Here is a 10,397-nt window from a genome sequence, read left to right as displayed (position 1 = left end):
AATTCAGACTTTTATCACAATATTGCCAATTTGTTGTCGTTCTTGTAAAATGGTGACATTTTTTGAGTAAAATCATGACTTTTGTCATTATTTGGCAAAGTAAAATTCAGATTATTATTATTATAATATTGCCAACAAATTGTGACTTTTGTTGAGTAAAATGACAACTATTTTCATAAAATTGGCAAAATTTTAAGCTTTTCCTTGTAAAATTGCGACTGTTGTTGAGTAAAATTCCAACTTTTATCATAATATTGTACACATGTTCAGTTTTTCTTGTAAAATTTTGACTGCGACTTTGATTTTTCATATAATACTGCCAACATTCAAAGTTTTTTCTTGTGAAATTGTGACATTTCTCTTGTGAAATTCCAACTCATTTTTCACAACAAGCTTTTTTATATTTGCATAGTATGTACATATTATTAATGTTGTAAAAAAGATAGGCTCCAGCACTCCCCCCCGCAACTCCAAAAGGGACAAGCGGTAGAAAATGGATGGATGGAAATACAAATCTTTATATATCTAGAAAAGGTGGTCCTAAAGAGGTAGGCATTTTTCACAAGACTCAAGAAGTTAAGAAATACAAGTGTGTGTGTGTGTGTGTGTGTGTGTGTGTGTGTGTGTGTGTGTGTGTGTGTGTGTGTGTGTGTGTGTGTGTGTGTGTGTGTGTGTGTGTGTGTGTGTTCTTGTATTTCTACCCTTCTTGGGACATCAACAAGGAAAAGTACCTTCCATATGAGGACCGGTGAACAAGTGATGATATAAATCATTGTCCCAGTACAGAAAACCATTGCATCTAATAGAGAATGTCTCATTTGCACCCCTGGTGGTGAAATCTAACAAAATTAGGGTGGTCCCAAAAAGGAAGGATTTTTCAAAATGACTGTTTGTCGGTTTAAAAAGTGATCCCCCCCTGGTCAACATATGAAATAACAAGTGTGTGTAAGAAATTGAAATGAGCCCCCTTTGGCCAAAATGTATTAAAAAAAATAAATAAATATGTTTATAGAGATATACTGTAATAACTTGAAGTAAAAATTATGAAGATTAAAAACCAATTACAAACAAAATATATATATAAAAAATAATGATTACTAAAATCAGTCTTTTTCTCAAAATGTGTCAACTTTTTTCTTATAAAATTAGCAACAATTTCTCATATTATTTTTTGTTTCTGTAAAATTGCAATATTTTCTCATAAAATTATTACTTTTTAATGTAAAATGATTACTTTGTAATGCAAAATGGTGACATGTGTCATATAAAATTCAGACTTTTATCACAATATTGCCAATTTGTTGTCGTTCTTGTAAAATAGTGATATTTTTTTGAGTAAAATCATGACTTTTGTCATTATTTGGCAAAGTAAAATTCAGATTTTTATTATTATAATATTGCCAACAAATTGTGACTTTTGTTGAGTAAAATGACAACTATTTTCATAAAATTGGCAACATTTTAAGCTTTTCCTTGTAAAATTGCGACTGTTGTTGAGTAAAATTCCAACTTTTATCATAATATTGTACACATGTTCAGTTTTTCTGGTAAAATTTTGACTGCGACTTTGATTTTTCATATAATACTGCCAACATTCAAAGTTTTTTCTTGTGAAATTGTGACATTTCTCTTGTGAAATTCCAACTCATTTTTCACAACAAGCTTTTTTATATTTGCATAGTATGTACATATTATTAATGTTGTAAAAGAGATAGGCTCCAGCACCCCCCCGCAACTCCAAAAGGGACAAGCGGTAGAAAATGGATGGATGGAAATACAAATCTTTATATATCTAGAAAAGGTGGTCCTAAAGAGGTAGGCATTTTTCACAAGACTCAAGAAGGTAAGAAATACAAGTGTGTGTGTGTGTGTGTGTGTGTGTGTGTGTGTGTGTGTGTGTGTGTGTGTGTGTGTGTGTGTGTGTGTGTGTGTGTGTGTGTGTGTGTGTGTGTTCTTGTATTTCTACCCTTCTTGGGACATCAACAAGGAAAAGTACCTTCCATATGAGGACCGGTGAACAAGTGATGGTATAAATCATGGTCCCAGTACAGAAAACCATTGCATCTAATAGAGAATGTCTCATTTGCACCCCTGGTGGTTAAATCTAACAAAATTAGGGTGGTCCCAAAAAGGAAGGATTTTTCAAATGGACTGTTTGTCGGTTTAAAAAGTGATCCCCCTCTTGTCAACATATGAAATAACAAGTGTGTGTAAGAAATTGAAATGAGCCCCCTTTGGCCAAAATGTATTTAAAAAAATAAATAAATATGTTTATAGAAATAAACTGTAATAACTTAGTAGAGTAAAATTATGAAGATTAAAAACCAATTACAAACAAAATATATATATAAAAAATAATTATTACTAAAATCAGTCTTTTTCTCAAAATGTGTCAACTTTTTTCTTATAAAATTAGCAACAATTTCTCATATTATTTTTTGTGTCTGTATTGCAATATTTTCTCATAAAATTATTACTTTTTAATGTAAAATGATTACTTTGTAATGCAAAATGGTGACGTGTCATATAAAATTCAGACTTTTATCACAATATTGCCAATTTGTTGTCATTCTTGTAAAATGATGACATTTTTTGAGTAAAATCATGACTTTTGTCATTATTTGGCACAGTAAAATTCCGATTATTATTATAATATTATTATAATTTATATATATATATATATATATATATATATATATATATATATATATATATATATATATATATATATATATATATATATATATATGTGTGTGTGTATATGTTACTCATCAGTTACTCAGTACTTGAGTAGTTTTTTCACAACATACTTTTTACTTTTACTCAAGTAAATATTTGGGTGACTACTCCTTACTTTTACTTGAGTAATAAATCTCTAAAGTAACAGTACTCTTACTTGAGTACAAATTCTGGCTATGTATGTGTGGGAAAAAAATCCTTACAATAGTGGTAATAAAAGATGCAACCTATGCTTGAAAGAGAAACTGTTTATTATATACCGCCCAGACCTGTCATCCCCCAACAAGCGCAGCGAAATTGTATCAGCATGCCGCCACAGACGGAAACACCTCCTAGGTAACACATGAGCCAATCACCACGCCCCTACGCCAGCCTGTACCTACCTACTCTGTGCCCTATACAAACCATGGTATGTGAATGCTTCCATTAAAATCTCCTGATGATTGAGGGAACCCCTCATGAAACAGGCCTGTAGAGATGAAGTAGTCTTGTGATTTTTTTTCCCACACATACATATATATATATATATATATATATAAAGGGTGGTCCTACAGAGGTAGGCATTTTTCAGAGGTCTCAAGAAGGTAAGAAATACAAGAGTGTGTGTGCGCGCGTGTGTGTGTGCGCGTGTGTGTGTGTGTGTGTGTGAGTGTGTGTGTGCGTGCGTGTGTGTGTGTGTGCGCACGTGTGTGTGCATAAAAGCCTGTTGAATCACTCCTTCCGTCCTTCTCTACCAATCTGTCCGTCCACGATCCACGTCGGTGGTATGTGGTAGAAGGACGGCCCCCATCCTCTGACACACTCGCACGCCTCCAGGATGTGTCACTATCCCTTCCACCTGCCTCTTCCCGTCACTCCCCGCCCGCTGCTCCGTCTACCTACACTTGCTCTGCCTCACTCCATCCCACTTTTTTTTTTTTTTTTTTGTTTTTATCTCCCTTTTCATTATTTTTCTCTCTCCTCTCGTCCTCCCCCTCCGCACGCCGTGTGTCACCGGCTGGAAGAAGAAAGCAAAAATGTTGGGGCAGACGAGCGCAATAAGAGAACGGGAGCAGCGTGGAGCGGTCGTGAGTTTTACGCCGAGAGATGACTGCGACCTCCATGAGGCCGACCCTTCTTTGATGGACTATCCTGGAAGAGGGAGGCCAGTGAGAGGGAGAGGATGAAGAGGAATTAGAGGAAGGGTATGCATGCACACACACTGACACTCGCTCCAACATCTTTAGCTCTTCTCTTCTTTCATCGGGCTTTCAAGCTCCTTCATGTTTGTTTGTCCACAGGCTGTGTTCTTTAAAACAATATTCTAGACTTTGGTTTTCATTCTAATTAATTCCCCCCAGTGCGGACCGCCTCAATAGTCTGTCTTTCCCTGGCCGACCTCAGACGTGTCTCGTCCCGTCCCCATCGGTCTTCCCTTTGAGAAGAAAATAATTGGATGTGGAGCTTGAAGCAAAACTGACGCCGGGTTGCCGATTCCATGAAGAAAAAAAAAAAATGTTGACAGAGCCGGTCATTTTTTTTTCTTTGTGTGAACATTTTGTTTTGTACTAATTGACTTGAATTTAAAAAAGGCTGTTTGCAACTTGCTCAAAGAAACATTATTTTAATTCCCAAAAATATACCCTATTTTCCAGTGAAAAAACTCTATTAACTAAAGTTCCTTGAGTGGATAATGTAAACTCACTACACCGGTATGTTTTAGTGCTTTGATAGCTAGTCTACTGACAGATATAAGTAAGAACTTTACACTACTTTATATTAGAAATGGCAACAGCGGAAGGATGATAGTCCCATAACAAAACGGTCGAGAAAAAGAAGAAGCTTATCGACTACGGACTACAAAGGCGGATGTGCGCAAATGTTGCATAGATTTTGTTTTACAGATCATCGTCAAGACTTTACTTCATTCAATAACGGATCAGCATCTCCTCATTCGGGGCTTACTAGTGCAAAAACAAAGCCTGAAATGTGTCCTGTGAAAAACCGTTCGACCGGAACTTTCTAATAACTAAAGATCCTTGGGTGAATAATGTAAACTCACGACACCGGTATGTTTTAGCACTTTGATAGCTAGTCTACTGGCAGATATAAGTAAGAACTTTACACTACTTTATATTAGAAATGGCAACAGCGGAAGGATGATAGTCCCATAACAAAACGGTCGAGAAAAAGAAGAAGCTTATCGACTACGGACTACAAAGGCGGATGCGCGCAAATGTTACATAGATTTTGTTTTACAGATCATCGTCAAGACTTTACTTCAATCAATAACGGATCAGCATCTCCTCATTCGTGGCTTACTAGTGCAAAAACAAAGCCGGAAATGTGTCCTGTGAAAAACCGTCCGACCGGAACTCTCTAATAACAAAAGTTCCTTGGGTGATTAATGTAAACTCACTACACCGGTATGTTTTAGTGCTTTGATAGCTAGTCTACTGACAGATATAAGTAAGAACTTTACACTACTTTATATTAGAAATGGCAACAGCGGAAGGATGATAGTCCCATAACAAAACGGTCGAGAAAAAGAAGAAGCTTATCGACTACGGACTACAAAGGCGGATGCGCGCAAATGTTGCATAGATTATGTTTTACAGACCATCTTCAAGACTTTATTTCAATCAATAACGGAGCAGCATCTCCTCATCCGTGGCTCACTAGTGCAACAACAAAGCCGGAAATATGTCCCGTGAAAAACCATGCAACCGGAACTCTAATAACTAAAGTTCCTTGGGTGAATAATGTAAACTCACTACACCGGTATGTTTTAGCGCTTTCATGGCGAGTTTACTGACAGATATAAGTAAGAACTTTACACTACTTTATATTAGAAATGGCAACAGCGGAAGGATGATAGTCCCATAACAAAACGGTCGAGAAAAAGAAGAAGCTTATCGACTACGGACTACAAAGGCGGATGCGCGTAAATGTTGCATAGATTTTGTTTTACAGATCATCGTCAAGACTTTATTACAATCAATAATGGAGCAGCATCTCCTCATCCGTGGCTCACTAGTGCAACAACAAAGCCGGAAATGTGTCCTGTGAAAAACCGTCCAACCGGAACTTTCTAATAACCAAAGTTCCTTGGGTGAATAATGTAAACTCACGACACCGGTATGTTTTAGCACTTTGATAGCTAGTCTACTGGCAGATATAAGTAAGAACTTTACACTACTTTATATTAGAAATGGCAACAGCGAAAGGATGATAGTCCCATAACAAAACGATCGAGAAAAAGAAGAAGCTTATCGACTACAGACTACAAAGGCTGATGCGCGCAAATGTTGCATAGATTTTGTTTTACGGATCATCGTCAAGACTTTATTACAATCAATAACGGAGCAGCATCTCCTCATTCGTGGCTCACTAGTGCAAAAACAAAGCCTGAAATGTGTCCTGTGAAAAACCGTTCGACCGGAACTCTCTAATAACTAAAGTTCCTTGGGTGAATAATGTAAACTCACGACACCGGTATGTTTTAGCACTTTGATAGCTAGTCTACTGGCAGATATAAGTAAGAACTTTACACTACTTTATATTAGAAATGGCAACAGCGGAGGGATGATAGTCCCATAACAAAACGGTCGAGAAAAAGAAGAAGCTTATCGTCTACGGACTACAAAGGCGGATGCGCGCAAATGTTGCATAGATTATGTTTTACTGACCATCTTCAAGACTTTATTTCAATCAATAACGGAGCAGCATCTCCTCATTCGTGGCTTACTAGTGCAAAAACAAAGCCTGAAATGTGTCCTGTGAAAAACCGTTCGACCGGAACTTTCTAATAACTAAAGATCCTTGGGTGATTAATGTAAACTCACAACACCGGTATGTTTTAGCACTTTGATAGCTAGTCTACTGGCAGATATAAGTAAGAACTTTACACTACTTTATATTAGAAATGGCAACAGCGGAAGGATGATAGTCCCATAACAAAACGGTCGAGAAAAAGAAGAAGCTTATCGACTACGGACTACAAAGGCGGATGCGCGCGAATGTTGCATAGATTATGTTTTACAGACAATCTTCAAGATTTTACTTCAATCAATAACGGAGCAGCATCTCCTCATTCGTGGCTTACTAGTGCAAAAACAAAGCCTGAAATGTGTCCTGTGAAAAACCGTTCGACCGGAACTTTCTAATAACTAAAGATCCTTGGGTGAATAATATAACTCACGACACCGGTATGTTTTAGCACTTTGATAGCTAGTCTACTGGCAGATATAAGTAAGAACTTTACACTACTTTATATTAGGAATGGCAACAGCGGAGGGATGAATGTCCCATAACAAAACGATCGAGAAAAAGAAGAAGCTTATCGACTACAGGCTACAAAGGCGGATGCGCGCAAATGTTGCATTGATTTTGTTTTACAGATCATCATCAAGACTTTATTACAATCAATAACGGAGCAGCATCTCCTCATTCATGGCTCACTAGTGCAAAAACAAAGCCGGAAATGTGTCCCGTGAAAAAACGTCTGACCGGAACTCTCTATTAACTAAAGTTCCTTGGGTGAATAATGTAAACTCAGTACACCGGTATGTTTTAGTGCTTTGATAGCTAGTCTACTGGCAGATATAAGTAAGAACTTTACACTACTATATATTAGAAATGGCAACAGCGGAAGGATGAAAGTCCCATAACAAAACGATCGAGAAAAAGAAGAAGCTTATCGACTACAGACTACAAAGGCTGATGCGCGCAAATGTTGCACAGATTATGTTTTACAAATCATCGTCAAGACTTTATTACAATAAATAACGGAGCAGCATCTCCTCATTCGTGGCTTACTAGTGCAAAAACAAAGCCTGAAATGTGTCCTGTGAAAAACCGTTTGACCGGAACTTTCTAATAACTAAAGATCCTTGGGTGAATAATGTATACTCACTACACCGGTATGTTTTAGTGCTTTGATAGCTAGTCTACTGGCAGATATAAGTAAGAACTTTACACTACTTTATATTAGAAATGGCAACAGCAAAAGGATGATAGTCCCATAACAAAACGGTCGAGAAAAATAAGAAGCTTATCGACTACGGACTACAAAGGCGGATGTGCGCAAATGTTGCATAGATTATGTTTTGCAGACCATCTTCAAGACTTTATTACAATCAATAACGGAGCAGCATCTCCTCATTCGTGGCTCACTAGTGCAACAACAAAGCCGGAAATGTGTCCCGTGAAAAACCATGCAACCGGAACTCTAATAACTAAAGTTTCTTGGGTGAATAATGTAAACTCACTACACCGGTATATTTTAGCGCTTTCATGGCGAGTTTACTGACAGATATAAGTAAGAACTTTACACTACTTTATATTAGAAATGGCAACAGCGGAGGGATGATAGTCCCATAACAAAACGGTCGAGAAAAAGAAGAAGCTTATCGACTACGGACTACAAAGGCGGATGCGCGTAAATGTTGCATAGATTATGTTTTACAGATAATCGTCAAGACTTTATTACAATCAATAACGGAGCAGCATCTCCTCATCCGTGGCTCACTAGTGCAACAACAAAGCCGGAAATGTGTCCTGTGAAAAACCGTCCTACCGGAACTTTCTAATAACTAAAGTTCCTTGGGTGAATAATGTAAACTCACGACACCGGTATGTTTTAGCACTTTGATAGCTAGTCTACTGGCAGATATAAGTAAGAACTTTACACTACTTTATATTAGGAATGGCAACAGCGAAAGGATGATAGTCCCATAACAAAACGGTCGAGAAAAATAAGAAGCTTATCGACTACGGACTACAAAGGCGGATGTGCACATATGTTGCATAGATTATGTTTTACAGACCATCTTCAAGACTTTACTTCAATCATTAACGGAGCAGCATCTCCTCATCCGTGGCTCACTAGTGCAACAACAAAGCCGGAAATGTGTCCCGTGAAAAACCATGCAACCGGAACTCTAATAACTAAAGTTCCTTGGGTGAATAATGTAAACTCACTACACCGGTATGTTTTAGCGCTTTCATGGCGAGTTTACTGACAGATATAAGTAAGAACTTTACACTACTTTATATTAGAAATGGCAACAACGGAGGGATGAATGTCCCGTAACAAGAAGATAGAGAAAAAGAAGAAGCTTATCGACTACGGACTACAAAGGCGGATGTGCGCAAATGTTGCATAGATTATGTTTTACAGACCATCTTCAAGACTTTACTTCAATCAATAATGGTGCAGTATGTGAGAGTCCAGTCCATAGTGGATCTAACATAATATTCTGAGAGTCCAGTCCTTAGTGGATCTAACATAATATTCTGAGAGTCCAGTCCATAGTGGATCTAACATAATAGTGAGAGAGTCCAGTCCATAGTGGATCTAACATAATATTGCGAGAGTCCAGTCCATAGTAGATCTAACATAATATTGCGAGAGTCCAGTCCATAGTGGATCTAACATAATAGTGTGAGAGTCCAGTCCATAGTGGATCTAACATAATAATGAGAGTCCAGTCCCTAGTGAATCTAACATAATATTGTGAGAGTCCAGTCCATAGTGGATCTAACATAATAGTGAGAGTCTAGTCCATAGTGGATCTAGTGGATCTAACATAATAGTGAGAGTCCAGTCCATAGTGGATCTAGTGGATCTAACATAATAGTGAGTGTCCAGTCCATAGTGGATCTAACATAATATTGTGAGAGTCCAGTCCATAGTGGCTCTAACATAATAGTGAGAGTCCAGTCCATAGTGGATCTAACATAATAGTGAGAGTGCAGTCCATAGTGGATCTAACATAATAGTGTGAGAGTCCAGTCCATAGTGGATCTAACATAATAGTGAGAGTCCAGTCCATAGTGGGGGCCAGCAGGAGATAATCTTGAGTGGAGACAGGTCAGCAGCGCAGAGACGTCCCCGACTGATGCACAGATGAGTGGTCCACCCTGGGTCCCGACTTTGGACAGCTAGCGCTTCATCTGTGGTCACCGAATCAGTGCCCCCCCTCTCCTTTGTGGAGCAGAGCAGAAAAGAAACGGCAGATCAACTGGTCTAAAAAGGGGGGTCTATTTAAAGGCTAGAGTATGCAAATGAGTTTTAAGATGGGACTTAAATGCTGCTACAATATGATATATTGTCACTTTTATGCAGAAAATTGTTGTAAAAATTCTGCTTCCGCATCTGTTCTCGAAACACGCGTTTAGTGCTGTCTGCTCTGAAAACAAGCCCCGCCCACTCTGCTTTGCTCCTGGTCTGAGCTGCTGTGACGCAGATTACCGTAATAACTTCTATAACACCCAAAAGTGCAGATTTCGACCATTGATATACTTTCTATAGTTCAAGACTTACGGTCATTTAAAAACAACACTGCACATCATAATGGCGGCCACAGATTTGATGTTAAAGGTCGAAATTATGTCGAATGCCCAGGTCTGGCCTATACACTACTGCCATCTAGCGCCTTGGAATTGCAACTGCATGCCACTTGGACTATGTAATACTTGCAAATGAGACTCAGAAGTGTCGGGAATTGAAGATGTAACAACTAGGGATGATGTTTGATAAGAAATTATCGAGTTCGAGCCCATTATCGAATCCTCTTATCGAACCGATTCCTTATCGATTCTCTTATCGAATCCAGGTAGGTTGTTGTATATGGGAAAAAACACAAAAGCTAAAATAAAATAAATAAATAAATACT

The 10,397-nt window shown here is 38.0% G+C and overlaps 1 long non-coding RNA gene across 1 annotated transcript in view; it reads left to right on the top strand.

Moving 5' to 3' along the window:
* Positions 1–3,503: 3,503 nt before the first annotated feature.
* LOC133571043 (uncharacterized) overlaps positions 3,504–10,397 on the top strand; it is a 47,856-nt gene continuing 40,962 nt past the window's right edge. Inside the window, exon 1 of the long non-coding RNA XR_009810266.1 lies at positions 3,504–3,923. This is a non-coding gene — a long non-coding RNA (uncharacterized lncRNA). The remainder of the gene's footprint in view (positions 3,924–10,397) is intronic.

The sequence above is a fragment of the Nerophis lumbriciformis genome, linkage group LG28 (genome assembly GCF_033978685.3).
Source record: "Nerophis lumbriciformis linkage group LG28, RoL_Nlum_v2.1, whole genome shotgun sequence".
Classification (NCBI taxonomy): Eukaryota; Metazoa; Chordata; class Actinopteri; order Syngnathiformes; family Syngnathidae; genus Nerophis; species Nerophis lumbriciformis.
This window is presented reverse-complemented; position numbering and strand designations above follow the sequence as displayed.